The sequence below is a fragment of the Stenella coeruleoalba genome (genome assembly GCF_951394435.1).
Source record: "Stenella coeruleoalba genome assembly, chromosome: 13".
NCBI classification, from domain to species: domain Eukaryota; kingdom Metazoa; phylum Chordata; class Mammalia; order Artiodactyla; family Delphinidae; genus Stenella; species Stenella coeruleoalba.
In genome coordinates, this window is record NC_137159.1 from 70,347,009 (window position 1) to 70,367,432 (window position 20,424).

General features: G+C 41.2%; 1 protein-coding gene across 9 annotated transcripts in view; it reads left to right on the forward strand.

Moving 5' to 3' along the window:
• Positions 1-1,914: 1,914 nt before the first annotated feature.
• Positions 1,915-20,424, forward strand: part of DTNB (dystrobrevin beta) — a 242,703-nt gene continuing 224,193 nt past the window's right edge. For 8 of the 9 annotated variants that reach the window (XM_079941139.1, XM_079941138.1, XM_079941141.1 and 5 more), the window contains exon 1: positions 2,031-2,163. The gene's annotated coding sequence lies outside the window, so the exon portion shown is untranslated. Of the gene's footprint in view, positions 2,164-20,424 lie in introns of all 9 variants that reach the window. The other variant, XM_079941143.1, reaches the window with a different exon arrangement.

Here is a 20,424-nt window from a genome sequence, read left to right on the forward strand (position 1 = left end):
GTCAAAAAGAGTAGAGAGCTCTGTGTCGTCAAATGCCACCAAGAGCTCTAGTAATAGAGGACTCAGAAACGGCCTGGGGCATTTAGGATGAAGCCAGCGCTTACTGACTGAGAGCAGTGCAGCGATGTGGGGGGACAGAAGCTACACAGCTATGGGTCGGGGAGTGAGAGGGGGCTGAGTTGGCAGAGATGAGTGTAAACTATTTTAAGACTTTTGTCTTAAAAGACAGGGAGGGAATAGTAACTGGAGCATGATCTAGAATGACAGAGGTTTCCTCCTTTTCCTTTAGGACAGGAAAAGCTTGAACATGAATAGATGGTGAAGGAAAAGGACAAGTAGGTAAAAGAAGTTGGTAACTTTGGGAGAGAGAGTGATGACTGCAATATGTTTGAAAGAAGTTTTCTGAGGATGTGTGAGGTGATGAAAAACAGAACCGAGATGGAGAGATGCTAACATGAATATATTTAAAGTGGTTAATTCCCAGAATGGCTAGTCCACATATTGAAATTACTTTGGTTTCAGTCAGTAGAGCAAACAGAACGAACCATATTTACATATTGTTTTACATCATTTACACCTCTTTTCTCCAGAGGGCAGGATCAGTGTTTTACCCTTTCAATGCCTCCCACACAGTTGGTGCTCAATGAGTAGTAAGTGAATAAACAACGTGTCTTTTACGTGTGTTCTGAGTATCTTAACATATTCAAAACATAGTTAAGACCCTGCATACAAGTGAAAAAGTCTTCTAAGCATGCAAAATAGTCGCAAAATTCATAAGTGATAGGTGATGCCAGTGTTTTGGAGTAACCTGTTTACTCTCACTTAACAAAGTTGGTTACCAGCATTTCCTTCACCACAGGGGCTTAAAAATAGGAAGATAAGAGGAGGAGGAAGAGGATGTCCTAAAGACAGGCAGGCAGACAGACAGCAGCAGAAGGTGGTACGATCTGCCTTGCCATAAGGTGCCAAAAAGCAGTGAAAAACCAGACTCAAAGCACAGGGGCCTGGGCTCTCTTAGCTTAGAGATTTACATCCTTCACTAACGTATCAAAAGTCCTTAAAGGACACTGCTGTCGTGAGCCTTAAATAAAGTTGAGAAAATGATCCTTTGAGCCGTTAAAAAAAAGCTTTGCTGTTCCTCATTTGGCATCATCTCCTGTTTCACATAGTTTGGAAAGGATTCTAGCAAAACGGATATTAAAACAAACAAGCTGATGCTGAGATCGTAAACCTTGGTCACTCTCTGTTCCTTTGCCCAAGCTGTTTACCTAGCTTTTGATGCCCTCCCTTTTTTTCTCCTAGGATTTCTCTCTTTTTCTTCCTTGCAGGCTGAATACAAATGCCACCTCTTCCAGGAATCCCTCTGCATTCTCCAAGCGGAAGTAATCTCTTCCTCCTCTGCCCTCCCACAGCATCTCACCGTGGCTTGGCTTTGCACGGATCACCAGACCTGCTTGTTTACACGGCCGCTTTTCCACTAAGCTACGCGCTCCTGGAGACCAGGGACCTTGACGGTGTACCCACACAGCACCTGGTACAGTGCTACAGCGCTAGGCACGGAGTCGGTGCTCAGTTAACGGTTGCTGAGCTGAATTAACACGGAAAGATCCCTCAGGGCAGGGTCTCGCGCTCGAGGTGCGGATGAATGATTCATGGGGGTGGTTCTTTGCATTCTTTACCTTGTAGTCACGTCGGGCCGAGCATCCAGCCGGCGGGGCACATACCTGTGGAGTTGGAACGCAACTCCGCCGCCCACAGCTGGCTCACGGGAAAAGCCCGGAGGGGGCAAGTTTACTCCGCCCGCCCGGAACCCGGCCGCAGGGGGCGGGCCTCGAGGGGAACTCTGCCCGCTGGCCCGCCCCCTCCTCGGCGCGGCGGAAGCTCCGCCCCCAGCCGCGCGCTCGCGCAGGCGGCGCGTGCCCGGCCCCCGCCCTGCGCCCTCGCGCCCCCGCGCCCTCGCGCCCTCGCACCGGGGGCGGGCTCGCTGCGCGTGCCGGGCGGGGAAGCGGCGCGAGCCGGGTTCCTGAGAACGTTCGCCGCGGGGGCGGCTCCGGGGCCTGAGCGGGCGCCGCCACCGCCTCAGCCTCGGAGGCCGGGCCGGAGGAGGCGGAGGAGGCTGCGGCCGCCGGAGACCTTTTTGACGCCCCCAGCTCCGGCCGGGAAGTGAGTACTGCGGGGGTTTGTGGCGGCCGCCGCAGGCTGCGGGAGAGGAGCGCGGTGCCAGAGCCTCGCGCCCGCGAGAAGCGGGAAGGAGCCCGCGCAGCGCCCTTACCTCGGGAGCCTGCGGGGGTGCAGGGCCGGGAGCGGCGGAGACGGCGCGCGGGGAGCCGGGGCCGCTGCACAGCGCGCGCTGTGAGGGGAGACGGCGCCGCGCGCCCGGACCTGGAGGGGCGAGCGCGGGGGATGGAGCGGAGCTCCGGGCCGCCGCCGCCGGGCTCTGAGCCCCGGGCCGCGGAGGGGGCTCCGGGGTCCCGAGCGCGCTTTGGTCGTAGGGCGCCGAGCCGGGGTGCGGGCGTAGGGCTGATGCTGCCCGTGCCCGGCTCGCAGGGAGGAGGCTCTGCCTTAGGTGTTTAAGGGGGCGAAGGAGGCAGGTCCTGGCAGAGGGCAGGTGAGGCAGGCAGGCCCTGGCAGAGGGAAAGGAATTTATTTCACATCACCTCAAAACACTATTTCCCGAGGCACCTATCAGTGAACCTGTGCACCGAGGTCACCCGTTAAAGGAAAGTGTCCTGAGAGGAGGAAGGATGCAGCTAACGAATGCTTGCTGTTAAATTCCTGTGCCAGGCCTTGGGATTAGGGAGACCTTCCAGCAGCCTCAGCAAACGTTTATTGGTTAGGTACCTTGGGGAGAGAGCCGTGGTCAGCACTGGGGCCACAAAATTGTGTAAAACACAACCATCATTTGCTCTTTAAGTGCTGGCAATTCGGTTGTAAAGGTTTGCGTATGAAGTACAAAGCAACATTGAATTTTGTCTCATCCACTTTAGGTCTCTTTTCCCCAGTATTGGGAAATTGGAGCCATAAAATTGCTTGCTTTGAAGATTAAAGCAGGAGGGTCAAAGAAGCTTGTGGGAGGTACTTGGGAGAGTTTTGAAGGAACTTCTGCGTAACATTTAAAGAGAGAGAAGGGAAACGGAAATTGGAAAGAGAAAAGAAGTTACCTTTCTTCCCGGGTAGAATGAAGCTCCATGGCTATTAACTGCTAAATCCTCAGTGACAAGAACGGTGCCTGACCCACAGCAGGCACTAAATACCTACGTATTATTGCCTGAATGAATGAACCAAGCAAGGTTTTGCTCTATTTTACACAGAGCACTATTGATAAGTCTGGTGTTAGGGATGGCTGAATGGACTTCCCTTGTTCCTCCGGTTCTCTTTTTTTTTTTTTTTTTTTTTGCCGTGTGAGGTAACCCAGGTTCTTAGGTCTGGGCATTTAAAGTGATGGCTAAGGTGATGGAGTTGTCATATCTTGTGGTCATGCTGCCACTTTCACATCTTTATTGCATGTTGGCTGCCAGGAGCTTACTCCTTGGGCCCTTGCTTCAAATCATCCCATTCTGGCCTGTTTCTATCACTTGAGGAAGGAGAGTGCTTTTGTCTAGAAAACACTTTTTCATTTTTATCTTGGTTCTTGGATCTTAGATCTGTCATAAGAGGATGTACCTCTGCTCTTCTGTAAGGGCTGGGATTCTGCCTTTTTTCTGCCTTGGTTGGATTTCTGGACTCTCGAGCTCCAGGTTGCTGTTTCAGTTGCCTGGGTTGCAGTGCCTGTTGGGTTACTTTGCCTGCCAAATTAAAACTTGACCTTTTATGAGTTCTGTGAGAATTTTTATCGTACATAAGTGGAATTACTTTTGAAGGGGATTGTGTAGTCAAGGTAGTGTTGGCAAGGCTTTTGAGTGTCCACTATGTGTGAGAGACAAAATTTCTACTTAGTTAGGAAATCAGATTTAAAACCAATAGAATGCCAAGTTACCACTTGTTTTATATCTTTAGTATAAATCTCTCAGGACCTAGGTTTCCTTATATAAAAATAAAATATTAATTCAAATTTGGCATTGTGTAGTAAGCCTTGAAGAACTAAGTTAATTTCTCTTTAGTTTTATGACTGTGTACTTAAGAGTGCAACCAGCAGGTGTCTACTAGTTCTTATTTTGGGATGCCTAGGTCCTGTAATTTTGGATGCCTTGTTCTAGGTTTTCTCAGTGATACTGTATTTTATTTATTTATATATTTAATTTACATTTATTTTGAAATCAGCTTTACTGGTGTCTGCACAGATGTCCTGTGCAGAGCTGGTCTAGTGGAGTTTTGTCTGATAAACCCACTGTAAGTTGAAAGTATGGTAAGTTGAAAATGCATTTAATACACCCAATCTACCGAACATCATAGCTTAGGCTAGCCTACCTTAAACATGCTCAGAACACTTACATTAGCCTACAGTTGGGCAAAACCATCTAACACAATGCCTATTTCATAATAAACTGTTGAATGTCTCATGTAATTTATTGAATACCGTACTGAAAGTGAAAAACAGAATGGTTGTAAGTATCTGGGTTGTTTACTCTTGTGGCTGACCAGGAGCTGTGGCTCATTGCCGCTGCCCAGCATCACGGGAGAGTATCATACTGCATATTGCTAGCCAGGGAAAGGATCAAAATTCAGATTTGAAGTACAGTTTCTACTGAATGTGTATTGCTTTCGCACCATCTAAAGTCAAACCACTGTAAGTTGGGGACTGTCTATACTTTGTAACCACTATCTCAATCAAGATATAGAAATTTACATCACGGTAGAAACTCCCTCATGCTGGTTTGCAGTAAATACTCTCATCACCTCTCATTTTATTTATTTCTAGTTATACAAGTATCAGGGCTGTGGCATCTAGTGCAGGAAGTATACTGCCCAATTTTAGGGGATGCCATTCACATCGGAGTGCCTGTGAATGGCAGCTCCTGGAGTTGTATTGTGCAGTCTGGGGCTGTGTACTGCAGCTCTGCAAATGGCTCATGAATGCACACTGTCTTATTAAATGCTCAAACATTACAGACAGAATACAAGGCTCCTTGACCCACTCCCTTCTCCACCAAAACGGCAGTTATCAGTTTGTTGTGATCCTTCCAGACCTTTCTCTATGCATTTTCATCTATATATAGATAATACGGGAAGAAGTAGGGTTTCTTCCGATGCCCACATTAATGACATGATACTGTAGACATTGGTCTGCAACTTCTTCCTAACAGAATGTCTGAGATCTTTCCATGATGGAACATAAAGATCTACCTGGTTCTTCTTGACTACTACACAATACCATACATAGCATATATTGTACTGTAGTTTATTTAATCCTCTCCTCATTAATGGCCATTAAAGCTGTTTGCCATTTCACCATTGCTGCAGTGAATGCAAAGTAGAATTGCTGGGTCAAAGGGGTGCATGCTTTAAATTAATTGATGGAGGTTTAACCATGTTGCCACTTGTGGATCTGGTTCATTTATTTTTAAAAGCTGAGTAGTGTTCAGTTGTAGACTTAAATCACTGTTTATGTATCCTCCACTAACTGTGGGGCAGTTAGGTTACTTTGGATACTAATTCATTGCTGGATTTATGTGTTGCCAAAGCATCCTGCCAGTCTGAGGCTTGCCTTTTCCTTTTGTTAACAGTGTCTTTGGTTGTATACAAGTTTTACATTTTAATGTTATATTTATGGAAAATTTCACACTAAATTAACAAAATTTGTTTCTGTGTCTGGTTTAAGTAAATTTTCTCTACCCCAGGGTATGAATTCTATATATCTGTATTTTCTTCTAAAATTAAAAAAGAAGTTTTGCTTTCTGTGTGGAATTTCTATATGGTGTAATGAAGTGATATATATTTTTTTCAATTTGGAAAACCAGTTTTTCAGCACTTTTCCTCATTTTTTTTTATTGTGGCAAAATATACACAACATAAAATTTACTATTTTAACCATTTTTAATTGTACAGTTCTGTGGCATTAAGTACATTTACATTGTTGTATAAACATCACTATCCATTTCCAGAACATTTTATCTTTCTCAACTGAAACTCTGTATCCATTAAACACTGATTCCGCATTCTTTTCTCCCTCCAGCCCCTGGCAACCACCATTCTGCTTTCTGTCTCTGTGAAGTTGACTACTCTCGGCACCTTCTATAAGTGGAATCATACAGTATTTGTCCTTTTGTGTCTGGCTTATTTCATTTAGCATAATGTCTTCAGAGTTCATCTATATTGTAACATGTGTCAGGATTTCCTTTTTTTTTTTTTTTTTGACCCCGCCTGGAGGCTTGTGGAATCTTAGTTCCCTGACTAGGGATTGAACCCAGGCGCTCGGCATTGAAAACGCCAAGTCCTCACCACTGGACCTCCAGGGAATTCCCAGGATTTCCTTATTTTTTAAGGCTGAATACTATTCTGTTGTATGCATACATTATGTTTGCTTATTCATTCATCCATCAATGGACACTTGGGTTGCTTCTGTCTTTTGGCTATTGTGAATAATGCCGCTATGAACATGGGTGTGCAAATATCTGTTCAAATCCCTGCTTTCAATTCTTTTGTGTATACACCCAGAAGTGGAACTGTCCATGATATTAAAAAAATTATGTACATAACTGAATATGACCAAAATGGGTGGATAGTACAGAGAGTTCCTATAAACCTCTTCTTCAGGGGCACTTTCCCGTTATTAACATCTTGCATTAGTGTGGTACATTTGTTACAACTGATGAATAAATATTGATACATTATTATTAACTTAAGTTCATGGTTTATATTAGGCTTCTGCTCTTTGTGTTGTACAGTTCTATGGGTTTTGACAAATGCAAAATGTTATCACATGACATTTCATGTAATGTCATTGCAGTATCATGCAGAATAATTTCATTGCTCTAAAATCCCCTGTATTCCACCCATTCATTCCCCCCTCCCTCCTGCTGAGCTGATAACAACTGATCATTTTACTGTGTCTATAGTTTTTGGTTTTTTAAAATAAATTTATTTATTTTATTTTTGGCTGCATTGGGTCTTTGTTGCTGCGCACGGGCTTTTCTGTAGTTGCGGCAAGCGGGGGCTACACTTGGTTGTGCTGCGTGGGCTTCTCATTGCGCTGGCTTCTCTTGTTGCGGAGCATGGGCTCTAGGCGCGTGGACTTCAGTAGTTGTGGCACGTGGGCTCACTAGTTGTGGCTCGCGGGCTCTAGAGCGCTGGCTCAGTAGTTGTGGTGCATGGGCTTAGTTGCTCCGCGGCATGTGGGATCTTCCCGGACCAGGGCTCAAACCCGTGTCCCCTGCATTGGCAGGCGGGTTCTTAACCACTGTGCCACCAGGGAAGCCTTGTGTCTATAGTTTTGCCTTTTCCAGAGTGTCATATGGCTTGGATCATGTAGTATTCTAGGCTTTCAGACTGGTCTCTTTCACTTAGCATTATGCCTTTACATTTCCTCTGTCTTGTCTTGGCTTGATAGCTCATTTCTTTTTATTGCTGAATAATATTTCATCGTATGAAAGTACCACAGTTTGTTTATCCATTCATCTATTGAAGGACATCTTGGTTACTTCTAGTTTTTGGCAGTTATGAGTAAGCTTCTATAAATATGCATGTGCAGGTCTTTGTGTGGACATAAGTTTTCAGCTTTCTTGGGTAAATACCTAGGAGCGTGATTGCTGGATCGTATGGTAAAGGTATCTTTAGCTTTGTAAGAAACTGCCTGTCCAATTTTGCATTCCCAATAATTTTAAAACTGTATATCCTAGCACCCTAAATGTACTTAAAAAAATCTTTGTCAGACTGTTCTGTAAAATTAAACCGCATCTGGTATGAATTTATATTCTAATTGTTGCTTTTGTTGGCTGTCTTTCTTAGCATTATACTTCTTTATTTTTTTATTTATTTTTTTTTTTTTGCGGTACACGGGGCTCTCACTGTTGTGGCCTCTCCCGTTGCGGAGCACAGGCTCCGGACGCACAGGCTCAGCGGCCATGGCTCACGGGCCTAGCCGCTCTGCGGCGTGTGGGATCTTCCCAGACCGGGGCACGAACCTGTGACCCCTACATCGGCAGGCGGACTCTCAACCACTGCGCCACCAGGGAAGCCCTCTTTATATGTTTTGAAGTTTTGATTTACAGACTTATTTGAGGGTGAGTACTTTTGCTTTTGTTTCTCTTATTTCTGTGCTCACCCTTCTCGGTGTGGCGATATTTCAGGTGCTTCCACTGATTGGACTCTAGTCAAGAAATCAGATATGATAATGGTCAGGGTCCTGCTCTTTGAGGTAATTGGGGCTATTTTAGATCTGCTCACAGAGTGTGTGAATGTCTTGGTTCATTTCCTGGTCATGAGGCTGTGTTTTTATCTTCTCACTTTTCAGAGCACCACATAAACCATAGTTCTAGGCAGAGACTGACAGCAGTACTTTTTCACTTCCTTTCAGCTCTAGCCTCATCCTTGGCTTTAAGCAGTGAATCTGGCTCAGATGTCTCCTGTTTCTCCACCTCTTTCACCCTGTGTCACTGTTGCCCTGAAGGAAGTATACACCTGCTTCTAGACTCAGAGTCCAGCAAGCCTGTAGCTTCAGTCCTGCTCACAGTTTTGTGTATCTGTTCTGTTTCTGATCCACGTGGAGGGTTGTCTTGTTTTTGAGCCTTTTTAGTAACTTAAAAAATATATTTAAACATATCTATTACTGTGTATTTGGAGCAGAGGGGATGCATTGAAGTGTTTACTTACTGGGCTGCTTTGACTAGAAGACTTAATTGACCAGGCTTCTTTCTAAACTTGATACCACTTATCTTGTTTTCTGTGTTATTGCAATGCCTAGACCCTCCAGTGCAAAAGTTGAATAGCAGTGATGATAATGGGCATTTTAATCTTTTTCCTGAATGGGAATGCTTCCAGTGTTTCACTGTTAGATATGATACTTACTAAAGGTTTCTGGTAGGTGTCTTTTGTCAATTTAAGGAGGTTTCCTTCTATTCTTGGTTTATATTTTTACTGGGTGTTGAATTTTATTGCTTTTTGGCATTTGTTGAAATTATCATTGATTTCTCTTTAATATGTTAAGAGTAGGACAGACCTTTCTGAGTTGCAGATAACTGAGAGAAACAGATATATTGTATTTGATTTACTTGTTAATACATTTTTAACAACCAAAAAATGAACTTTTAAAGAAAACACATTTTGATCTTGAATTTTTGTATATTAACAATATTATGTATAAGCTATATATTATAATATTTTATATATATGCTATACATTATGGCATTTCAGCAATAATTAGGTTTGGACCAAATATTCCTGTAACTAAGCCTCACTATAATCAAACAGTGTACAGTAAAAAAAAATTTTTTGGGGCGGGAGTAACTTTAGGGACTCTATAAGGACTTTTTCAGTCCCTAACCATTCAAGCTTCTTCCTGGCTTCTTTTTCTAGACTCTTTACTCTCTCCTTTTAATTTTTATCTCTGCTTGCTCTGTCTCCTCTTGCCAGAGAGAGACTTTCTTCTGCAAGTAATAACAACTGTTATTTAGTGTGAGGCTACTGTATTCAAGAGATTTTCATAGATAATGGCTACACTGTAATCTTTACCACTGTGGAAGCTAGGTATGGTATCTCCAGTGTTTGGGTGAGGAAATTGAGCTCAGAGAAGTTAAAACTTGTTTAGGGCCACACAGCTAATCAGTGACAGGAGTGATATTTGAACCAGGTCCAACTTCAAAGCCCATATTCTTTCTATATGCTCTCTCTAAACAAGACTTTTATGTACCAAGTTCAACAAGACTTTTATGTACCAAGTTCAACTTTTATGTACCAAGTTCAACCAAGTTCAACAAGGGTTTTGTTTTTTTGGCTTACCCACATGATTCCTGCGTGTGGTGATATGACCACTTTGTGTCTCCACTATGATTTGTGTGAAAATTTTCCTTTAGTCAGGTACTTCATTGCTTTTTACCGGTGTGACGTTTTACATGTCCTTGAGCAGTTTCTTAAAATGACTAAACCTTTTTTAACTGCACAAACAAAGAATAAATAGTGTCATGGTTAAGCATGTGGGCTCTGGAGTAAACTATGTTGCTTGGACCTTGAGTTTATTTTCCTTTAACTTTTAAAATATTGTGAAATATTGGCCCTCAAAAAGGTATAGAGAATAAAAATTGTGAATACCTGTGTACACACCACTTAACTTAAGACACTAGACTCCTTTTAAAGTTGAACCCCTACTGCTTCCCAGTTGTATTCTCCTCCCCTTCTGAGGGAACCACTATTCTGCATTTGATACTTTTCATTCTTGTACATATTTTCATACTGCTATTACATATGTAAGTAGCCCTAAAATGTATATTGTTTTGCATTAAAAAAAACCCCTTTATATTAACAGTATTAATTATATCTTTTTATAACTTTATTTTTTTTTCTCTCAGTATTGTGAGACTTATCCATATGGATATATGTAGCTCTAGTGCATTTATTTTCTTCACTGAATAGGATTCTGTTATTGGGCTATATCACAGTTTTATGTTTTCCTGTGGATTGGCAATTAATGTGTTCTGATTTTATTTGTTACTACAAATAATGCTGCTATTCTTGTCACGTCTCTTTGTGTACACATGCATGTTTTTAGAGTGTGTACTAGGAGTAAACTACTGGTATGTGTGCCATGCACATCTTCAACTTCCGTGTGTATTGCTAAATTCCACTCTGAAGTAGTTTTCCAATTAACAGTCACACCAGCGATGTGTGGCTTCTGTTCCTTCCCTGCCTTGTCACCCGTTGGTGTTTTAGGCTTTATAATTTTTGCAAATCTGCTGGATGTACCATGCAATCTTATTATATTAATCTTACATGTTTTTCTGATTACTAATGAGTTTGAACATTGCTCCATGTTTTTATTGGCTCTTAAGTTTTCCTCTTCTGTGATTTGCTGGTTTTCATCATTTACCTGTTCTGTTGTGTTGTCTTTTTCAGATTGATTTATAATTTTAAAATACATTTTGGATGCTAATATTTCACATAGATGGCTTCAAAGTTCTTCTTCCAGTTTGTGGCTTCTCTTTTAAAACTTAAAAAAAAACATAGGATCTTTTGGTGCACTTAAGTTTTGGATTTGTGGTTTTAATTTATTGTTTATGAAATTTTACCTACAGACCACAGGCAGAAAAATTATCCTAGTGTCTTCACATATAGAAAGGTGGTATAATGGACCAGGGGTTAGGGGTTCTGGGTTTCTATTTCCATGCCTTTATTGTGAAGTACAACTATAGCCTGAGACTAGACATTTTATTTATTTGGATGTGCAAAATATGAGACCTGGGTATTTCTAAGCCCTTCCATTCTGATTCTCCATTGCTTTGCCTGTGGTTTTTGTAGCTCATAATTAATCATTACTACCAACATGTTAACTGAAATTAAAGATATGAGAACTCAGAAATGAAATTTTGTTAACATCCAGGATTTTGGTATGAAGGCTGCATGCTGCGTATGTGATCAAAAAGAAATACAAATAATTTGATTTAGGTTGGAATACATTTAATTGGTCTTATTTTTTTCACTAATTCCAAAGTCATTTGAAAAAGTAATTCTTATATATCTTTTTAAAACACCCTTTAGGGTTTTTTTTTTTTTTTAACTATAACTATAGAAATAACTAACAAGGATACTTTTTTCCTGAAATATGACTATGAAAACTAAAGCTTTGTGTCATTTCAAGAATGTACTCTTTTCTTTATTGTTCATGTTTTTATAAATTTATTTATTTTACTTATTTATTATTTTTGGCTGCATTGGATCTTCATTGCTGTGCATGTGTGGGATTTCCCCAGTTGCGGCGAGCGGGGGCTACTCTTCGTTGCGGTGCGCGGACTTCTCATTGCGGTGGCTTCTCTTGTTGCGGAGCATGGGCTCTAGGCAAGTGGGCTTCAGTAATTGTGACACATGGGTTCAGTAGTTATGGCTCATGGGCTCTAGAGCACAGGCTCAGTAATTGTGGCACATGGGCTTATTTGCTCTGCGGCATGTGGGATCTTCCTGGACCAGGGTTCGAACCCATGTCCCCTGCATTGGCAGGCAGATTCTTAACCACAGAGCCACCAGGGAAGCCCAGTTCATATGGTTTTAATATTTGCTTATTAGGTAAGTAGTTTAGTATCTTTGCTTAGAACTAAAATTTCGTCTTTATGAACTAAGCAGCCCATGGCAGGTTTTAGGAAAAACTATGAGGTTTGTCTTTAGCAGACTAGAGGTGTGTTTCTCCTTTTTGTGCCTTACTTTCCCCCAGTTTTCTTCCTTCCTTCCTTCCTTTTTTCTTTTGGCTGCGGCATGTGACTTGCAGGATCTCAGTTCCCTGATCAGCGATTGAACCTGGGCCATGGCAGTGAAAGTGCTGAGTCCTAACCAGTAGACCACCCGGGAACTCCCCTGCCCCAATTTTCTTATATTCTATTTTCTGATTCCTTGGGCACACGGCGTTTCTAGCTCTTTTACCGCCTTTCAATTTTGTTAAAACCCTTTCTCTATTCCAGACTTTTTTTTTTTTTTTGGCTGCGTTGGGTCTTTGTTGCTGTGCACGGGCTTTCTCTAGTTGCGGCGAGTGGGGGCTACTCTTCGTTGCGGTGTGCGGGCTTCTCATTGCGGTGGCTTCTCTTGTTGCAGAGCACGGGCTCTAGGCGCATGGGCTTCAGTAGTTGTGGCACACGGTCTCAGTATTTGTGGCTCGTGGGCTCTAGAGCACAGGCTCAGCAGTTGTGGCGCATGGCCGTAGTTGCTCTGCGGCATGTGGGATCCTCCCGGACCAGGGCTCGAACCCGTGTCCCCTGCATTGGCAGGCAGATTCTTAACCACTGCACCACCAGGGAAGTCCCTCTATTCCAGATTTAAAATGTTGTAAATGATTGATAAAAAAGTATTTTCTCTTCTTCCAGCTCTATATTTTTATACTTTTAAATAAATCAGAAAAACTGTAAATTAAGGAAAAAGAGTCTTGCCAATAGAATTCTAGTCTAGGCATCATTCAAGAGGGTAGTTACATAATAATATCAATAATAATAATAATAATAGCAGCTAACATTTATTAGGCTCTTGTTTTGTGCCAGGCATTGTGCTAAATGCTTTACATAATTTATTTAACAGTTACCGCAGGGGATTCCTGGTTAGGACTATGCGGTTCCACTGCAGGGGGCCTGTGTTTGATCCCTGGTTGGGGAACTAAGATTCCGCAAGCTGCCAGTCAAAATCAAAAACACCAGTTACCACAGCCCTGGGAGGTTGTATTTGCTATTCAGAACTCTGTAGTAATGGAGTGCAGTCACTGAATATTTTTTATTGGAACGTAGAGAACTTTTTCAGATTTGTAAAATCAAACAAACAAACCAAAAAACCCAATCTCTAGGGCTTTACCAATGTTTACTTTCCCTGGCTTTTTTTTTTTTTTTTTTTTTAATCTGAAAGAGAAGAGAAAAGAAAAGAAGTATTAGGGGAAGGATAGTTGAGAATTTTCCTGAAATAAGCAAGGAAGTTAGTTCTCTTATAGGGGAGTTTGATTAGTTCCAGTTAAGAACGTGTTAGTGACAAGCACAGTGATCTCTGACTTCTAAATTTAAGGAGCATCCGGAGAAAAACTGACAGGAGTTTTGCTGGCAGAAAATGAACTTACACAAGAAGTTTTGACACCTAGGTGCTTTGAAGTAACTGAGAGCTGGAAGTTAAGACATTAACAAAAAGATTCAGGGGAAGTGAGGGTTACTTAACACTTAGGTGTAGTATAGAGACTTTCTGGAAACATTTCTAGAGCCTGCTTTCTTTCCTTTAGTCTTTACTGTGGGATTTACTTAACTTCTGCCTGCAGACTTAGTCTAGCTCTGGAACACATTGCTTCCCTGACAGGGCTAATGAGGGTCCAGACGTTTTGCTGCACTAGCCTCCTGACCCTGTTTAACTGTGACCTAAGGTCTGCGCAGCACCAGGGCTTGGGGACCTGTATTCTTTCCTGAGTCCTGGAGTCGTCGTGTTTGCCCTGGAGGGGGTGATGTGGCACAGTGGAAAGAGAATAGGCTTTATGTCAGATTGGTTGCCTACTCCGCGAATTACTAGCTTTGGAATGTTAGGCCAAGTTAACTAACCACTTAGGCTCTAAATTTCCTCATCTGATTCTGCCATTCACATTCCTTATTTGCTCCTCAAGCCTAGCACAGTCTCATCTTTTCATTCTAGTTTTTTTTAAGAGTAATGGTTTCCAAAGTGGGAGGCGTGCAAAATGATCTTCTAGGCAGGGTATAACAAGAAAAAAAAATGGGCAATTAACTTTACTAATATTTAAATCATAGTTTGACACTTTACTCCGTCTGTATGTCTGATGATATACATCAGGTACGGAAAGTGAGGTAACTTGAAGGGAGGATCATGGGCACGCCACAACCTGGAGGGGCCGACAGTGTGAGCCTCCTTATTTGTTTGCTTACATTCTATTTGGACATACTACAGTTAACCTCTACCTGGTCTAGGGATCTTTCAGATTATATTATCTGATTTGCATGAAATGAAGCTTGCTGAATGAATAGACAAAGGGCTTAAAAAGATTCCTGCAAAGAATCTGCGGATTGAAGTTTCAGATTCAACTGAAGACTGAAGTGCTAATGCAAGGACACATGAACAGCAGGAAACAAACGGAGCTGGTACTTCTATTTATATTAGGAGCTTGTTTTCAGTCACATGCAAAGTACAAAACAATAATGGTCTTAGCAGATTGAAAAGGAATCACTAAAAAAACCCCCCAAAAAACCCTTAACATTGTTAAAAATACTATTTGATGTATGGGTTTATATATACCATTGAGTATATTGTGCCTTAAGGTATTTGCTTAATGATATTATGAGGCTAATATGGTCAGTTATTTTAAAATGAAGCCTTCCAAATATGAAGACAAACTTACTGAGCTTTTTTCAGTGATAATTATAGTTGTGTGCTAATTACTATCTTTTATTTTTTTTTGCCTGCATCAGGTCTTGGTTGCGGCATGCGGGCTCTTCGTTGTGGCGTGCGGATTTCTCTCTAGTTGTGGCTCAAGGGTTTCTCTCTAGTTGTGGCACGCGGGCTCCAGAGCATGTGGGCTCTGTAGTTTGAGGCACTTGGGCTCTAGGTGAGGCGCGCGGCTTAGTTTCCCCAAGGCATGTGGGATCTTAGTTCCCCGACCAGGGATCAAACCCATGCCCCCTGCATTGGAAGGCGGATTCTTTACCACTGGACTACCAGAGAGGTCCCTGATTAATGTCTTAAAATTTTATTAACTTAATGATATATTTTTGGAAATTTCTTTGGAGATTTCTTACTTCAGGAGTAAAAGACAAAAAGCCATAACTTTTCTTCTTCCCGTTTTAGTAAAACTGGCTGAAATAATACATAGACAAAAATAACAGTTTTAGTTTGGTGACAAACTAAAAATCCATCCTTTGTTAGCAATACTGTTGGGATACTCGTAGAAGACATTGCTGAGGTTTTGAAATAATAAATATTATACCAAGTTATGGAGTTCGTGAGCGTTTCTGTATATTTCGATAAAAGTGCAGAGGTTATGGTTTTTGGTGTAGTCCATTTTAATAACAAAAGGTATAGAGACCTGCCTCTTTAACCCTCCAGACCACTAAAGGAAAGGTTTACCAGAGAATATACTCTAATGACTTAAAATTTTATTATGAAATAGGGCATATAAAGCATAAAGAATAGTACAGTGTACCCACAGCCCTGCCTAATAAATAATCATAGCTAATAGAGTTGGTATTCCTCTGCAGTCACATTATTCTACTTCCACCTCCAGAGGACTTTGCTTTTCTGAATTTGGTGATGCATGTTTTATGTGCACTTGTAAAGAATTTGTATTTTGTCATTATTGGGTGGGTTGTTCCACAAATGTCAATTAGATCTAGTTGGCTGATGGTGAAGTTGAGTCCTTCCATATTCATCTCGACTTTCTACGTGTATTGAGCATAGAAGAGTGTTGAAGTCTCCAAGTATAAGTGGATTTGTCTCTTTCTCCTTTCAGTTCTATCAATTTTTGCTTATTTTAAAGTACTGTGGTTAGGTACAGAGACATTTAAGATTATGTCTTATTAAATAATTCTGTATGTTAGAGGCCCAACAATACAATTTTATTGTTTTATCTATATTGTATTGTTTTATCTATATTGTATTAAAAAGCAATTGTTTTTTAAGTCAGTTAAGAGAATAAAGGAGAAGAAATATGTAATTGTACTGTCTTTAAAAAACTGAACTTTACTTTTTTAGAACAGTTTTAGATTTACTGAAAAATTGAACAATAATAGTTTCTATATGTATCCTACACCCTGTTCCCTCTGTTATTAGCATCTTACATTAGTATGGTTCATTTCTTGCAGTTAATGAACCAGTGATGATACATCATTATTAACTAAAATCCATACTTTCTTCAGATTTCCTTAGCGTTTACCTAATGGCCTTTTTCTGTTCCAGGATCCCATCTAGGATACCACATTACATTTAGTTGTCCTCTCCTGAGACTTCTCTTGGGTTTGTCGGTTTCTTGGCTTTTTCTGGTCAAGTTTTTGATGAAACTTGACACTTCTGAGGAGTATTGGTCAGGTATTTTGTAAATTTCCCTCAATTGAGATTTGCCTGATGTTTTCCTCATGATTAGACTGGGTTTATGGGTTTTGGAGGGGAAGACCACAGAGGTAAAATGCCATTTTCATCACATCGTGTCAAGGGTCCATACTGTCAGCATAATTTATCACTGTTGGTGTTGTACTTGATCACCTAGCTGAGGTAGTGTTTATCAGGTTTCTCCACTGTCAAGTTATTTCCCCCTCCCCCTTCACCTCTTTGGAAGGAAGCCACTGTGTGCAGCTCACACTTAAGGAGGGAGGAGTTATGTTCCACCTTCTTCAGGGCAGAGTCTCCATGTCAGTTATTTGGAATTTTTCTGTACAGGATATTTGTCGATTCTTCATTCTCATGTATCAGTATCAACTTAAGGATATTTAATACTACTTTATTTTGTTGCTGAAATTTTTCCCACTTTGGCCATTGGGAGCTCTTTCAGTTAGCCTCTGTGTCCCTTTGATATACCCCTATCATATGGTTTTGTTCCTCCCAGGACTTCTTTACTTTCTATACTACAAGATGCTCCAGGCTCATTGTGTATATTTCTTGCCTCAGGCATTTCTCGGAGGAGCCCTAGTTCCTTTTATTGAAGAATGGTGGTATAAACAAAAATTTGGCCACTAAATGTGCTGAGTGCTTTGGGATACTTTTGTTTCTAGGCCCTCTCAGTTGACCGAGCAAGGACATGTATATGTGTATACTAATGCATATACACATACCTACAAATGCTTTTATATGTAACTATCCATATATCTATATTGAGTAAACCATGAAGGTATACTGATGTCTCCAATTGTAATCCATTCCATTACCACCTGGATCATTATAGCTTCTCACCTTGCTTATCTGTAACCTCACACTTCACCATCTGCCATCTGTTTACTTAATTGTTCAGTTATGCATACATGCATAGCAGTATTAGAATTCTTAACCCATAGCCTGTGGGAAACCAGAGTACAGTACTTATATATATTTTATTTTGCCTTTAGTTTTAACAGACTCTGTTCACTTCTAGAGTTACTTAGGTTACTATACTTTCTCCCCACCGTTCAGTGAGGCTGTTTCATACATTTGTAGTACAGTTAGATTGTTTTGTTATATTCTCCATTTCATTCTGGGGTTCTTTGACCCCCTAAAGGATTACTATGGTGTTTTTTTTTTTTTTTTTTTTTTTTTTTTTTTTTTTGCGGTACGCAGGCCTCTCACTGTTGTGGCCTCTCCCGTTGCGGAGCACAGGCTCCGGACGCTCAGGCTCCGAACGCGCAGGCTCAGCGGCCATGGCTCACGGGCCCAGCCGCTCCGCGGCATGTGGAATCTTCCCGGACCGGGGCACGAACCTGTGTCCCCTGCATCGGCAGGCGGACTCTCAACCACTGCGCCACCAGGGAAGACCCCCCTAAAGGATTAAAAAAAATTTTTTTTACATACATTAAGGTCCACTCTGTGTTGTAATTTTCTTTGGTTTTCACAAATGTGTGGTGTCAGTGTCCACCATTACAGTATCACACGGAAGTTTTATCACCCTCGAACTTCCCCTGTGCTTCACCTATTCATTCCTCTTCCCTTCTTCCCAAATCTCTGGCAACCACTGATTATTTTACCATCTGTATTGCTTTGTTTTTTCTAGAAGGTCATAAAATTGGAATCATATAGTATGTAGCCTTTTCAGACTGGCTTTTTTCACTTAGCAATACGCATTTAAGCTTCAGGTTTTTTCATGGCTTGATAGCTTATTTATTACTGCTGAATAATATTCCATTTATGAAAGTAGTAGTTTCTTTATCTATTCACCTATTGAAGGGCATCTTGGTTGCTTTCAGTATTTGGCAGTTGTGAATAAAGCTGGTATAAACATTTGGGTGCAAGTTTTGTGTGAATATCCATTTTCCACTTAGTTGGTTAAATACCTAGTGCAATTACTGAATAGTATGGTAAGACTATGATTAGTTTTGTAAGAGACTGCAAAACCGTTTTCCAACCAGGCTGTCTGTGCATTCCCACTAGCAATGGATGAGAGTTCCTGTTGCTCTACATTCTTGTCATCATTTGCTATTGACAGTTTTTTGGATTTTAGCCGTTCTAATAGGTGTATAGTGGTATCTCGTTGTTTTACTTTGTAATTTCCTAATGACAAATGCAGTTGAACCTCTTTTCATATGCTTACCATCCGTATAATTTCTTTGGTAAGGTATCTGTTCAGATCTTTTGATCATTAAATTTATTTATTTATTTTTTGGCTGGGTTGGGTCTTCGTTGCTGCGCACGGGCTTTCTCTAGTTGCGGCTAGCAGGGGCTGCTCTTCGTTGCGGTGCACGGGTTTCTCACTGTGGTGGCTTCTCTTGTTGCGGAGCATGGGCTCTAGGTGCGCGGGCTTCAGTAGTTGTGGCACCCGGGCTGAGTAGTTGTGGCTTGAGGGCTCTAGAGCACTGGCTTAGTTGCTCCGTGGCATGTGGGATCTTCCCACACCAGGGCTCAAATCTGTGTCCCCTGCATTGGCAGGCGGATTCTTAACCACTGCACCACCAGGGAAGCCCTGATCATTTAAAAATTGGGCTGTTTTCTTATTGTTGAGTTTTAAGAGTTCTTTTCATAATTTGAATACAAGTTCTTCATCAGATATGTGTTTTGAAAATATTTCTTTCACTCTGGGGCTTGTCTTTTCATTCTGTTCATAGTATCTTTTGCAGAGCAGTTAATTTTGATAAGATGCAGCTTATCAGTTTTTCCTTTCATGAATCGTGCATTTTTTCAGTTTGGCCTTGGGCTTGGGTCATTAAATAATCTTTTCTAGGAAGCTAACAGTTTCAGCTCCTTTCAGATGGAAGAAACTTTGCTTACATTCTCATAGCTAGGACTCTCGTCTTCTTTCATTTTGTAGACTAAAGCTGTACTCTGGTTCTTCGTTTTTTTAATTTTACTTTAAAGATGTTAACTGTTGCATTGTTCGCAGAAGTAGATAGTTGGAAATAATTGTCAACAGTCAAGGCTTGGATGAATGATCGTGATAAAATTCCATTCTGTCATTCAGAATTGTGGTTTTGAAGAGTATTCAGTGACATGGAAAGGTGTTCAAATATATTGTTAAAGTTTTCCCCCACCTTTTTTGAGCTATAATGACAAATAAAATTGTATATGTTTAAAGTGTACAACATAATTTGATAAATGTATATACATTGTGCAGTGATTACTGCAATTAAGTTAATTAGCTCATTCTTTTTTGTGTGTGGCGGTGGTGGTTTAAGATCTACTCTCTTAGCAAATTTCAGATATACAGTAGAGTATTATCAACTACAGTCACCATGCTGTGCATTTGATCCCCAGGATTTATTCATCTTGTAACTGAAAGTTTGTATGCTTTGTATTTCCCCGTTTCTCCCACCCCCCCAGCCCCTGGCAGCTACCAATCTACTCTGCTTCTATGATGAGTTTGACTTTTTTTGGTATTATTAGATTCCACATATGAGTGAGATTACATAGTATTTGTCTTTTCTCTGTCTGGCTTATTTCACTTTGTGTTCTGATTATTTTTAATTGGGTGGAATGAAGCCCCTAAGTAGGGTGATCAGGATCCTGTGAAGATCAAACACGTTTGAATAAATGTACCTAGTAGATTTCACAGGATGAACCACAGGAAGAAGGGGTTGCAGAGTCCTGAGATCAGGGTGTCAGAGAATTTTATTTGTACATTCATGTGGACAAAGATTTTTGGCAGTTGAAATGGGAAAAAAGGGTGGATGTGAGAGTGATTATGAGGAAGGAAATGGCAGTGTTTGAAATCAG